The sequence below is a fragment of the Arachis hypogaea genome, chromosome 14 (assembly GCF_003086295.3).
Source record: "Arachis hypogaea cultivar Tifrunner chromosome 14, arahy.Tifrunner.gnm2.J5K5, whole genome shotgun sequence".
Taxonomy (NCBI): domain Eukaryota; kingdom Viridiplantae; phylum Streptophyta; class Magnoliopsida; order Fabales; family Fabaceae; genus Arachis; species Arachis hypogaea.
The window spans coordinates 49,600,000-49,601,660 of NC_092049.1; positions in this window are offsets into that span (position 1 = coordinate 49,600,000).

A 1,661-nucleotide genomic window follows, 5' to 3' on the forward strand; every position below is an offset into this window, starting at 1 on the left:
CAGCTTTCTTATTTTTCTGATTCCCTTATTCATTATATTGCATTATTGAGGATTTCACTTTAATTTTGCAGTTCTTTTCTATAACTAATCATCAATAATATGCAATTATTACTTGAATGTGAGTTACTTATTATTCAAGTTTGTGCAATTTTTGTGATACCACTGACTTTAACTTCATTTTTAACTTTTAACCACTTTTAACTTTCTAACATTTTAGTTTTCAACTAACCACTTTAAAACCACTTCAAGGCATGTTCAGTGTTGTTCCTAATTAACAAACAATTCCGGACATCAAATATTTTGGATTGTGATTTTTCTTCTCCAACTTTTAACTTGCCTCCAATCCAAAATTTTACATCAAATTAACTCAATTCATGCTTATATTGCCACTTTATTCCTCTTTTGCCCCTCTATGCTTCTGTTGATATATTCCTATTTTCTTACCTGTTTTCCTACTTTAGTTCTTAAACAATATTATGAAAATTCTGCTTTTCAGGATGTCTGACCCTAAAAGTAAAGGAAAGGGTAAAACAACCACTGGCAAAAGGAAAATAGGAGAATCCTCTACCTCTATTTTGGATATCCTTGATAAACCACTATTTCACGGTTTATCTTGTGCTCAATTGAGTGATTTTTATCAACTCTTTACCCACTTATTCATACTATTTGAATGGTTTTATATTTGCCTTCCTAATTATGTGCTTTGATTGAAAACATGCTTCTTTGGCCTTAAGTTTCCTATGTTTAATCCTCTCTTATTACCATTAGATGCCTTGATGTGTGTTAAGTGATTTCAGAGATTACAGGGCAAGAATGGCTCAGAGGATGGAAGGGAAGCATGCAAAAGTGGAAGGAATACAAGAAGTTGGAGAAATTGCTAAGCTGTCCAGCCTGACCTCTTCGCACTCAAATGGCTATAACTTTAGCTACAGAGGTCCAAACGATGCGGTTTCAGTTGCATTGGAAAGCTAACGTCCAGGGCTTCGATTTGATATATAATATGTTATAGTTTCCTTGACGCTAGGCGATGCGAACGCGTGCTCTACGCGGACGCGTCGTAGTGACGAAAATCAGCGTGACAGATTTCTTCTCCAGCGATTTCTGGGCTGTTTTCGACCCAGTTTGCGGCCCAGAAAACACCGATTAAAGGGTTGCTTGCATGTTTGATGCCAGGGCATTATCGTCTGTTTTTCTATGCTTTTTCAGTAGATTTTAATTCAATTTTCATACAATTTCTATTGATAAAAGAGCAAAAGCATGAAAAATCTCTGCATGAAACAAAATCTCAAGCATAGGTGAATTTTAGCTAATATACAGGGTAAATATGATGAAATAGATCACATTAAGTGAAGTTTTGATTTTGGGTATTATTAGCACACTTAGTATAATTAAGTTTGTCTTGTATGTTACTTTGATACACTTTGTTTGCTTGATTTTAGACCAAAAGAAGCAGAGAAGAGCCACGTTAGTGGCTACGTTAGCGCCACTAACGTGGCTATTAAAGTGGAAGGAAGGAAAGCTTGGAAAGTTAGTGAGAACGTTAACGACACTAATGTTAGCAAAAGGCAAGAAGACCCACGTTAGCAACCCCGTTAGCTCCACTAACGTGGGCACTAACGTGGAAGAAAATAGAAGCCCCAACGTTAGTGAGAAAGTTAATG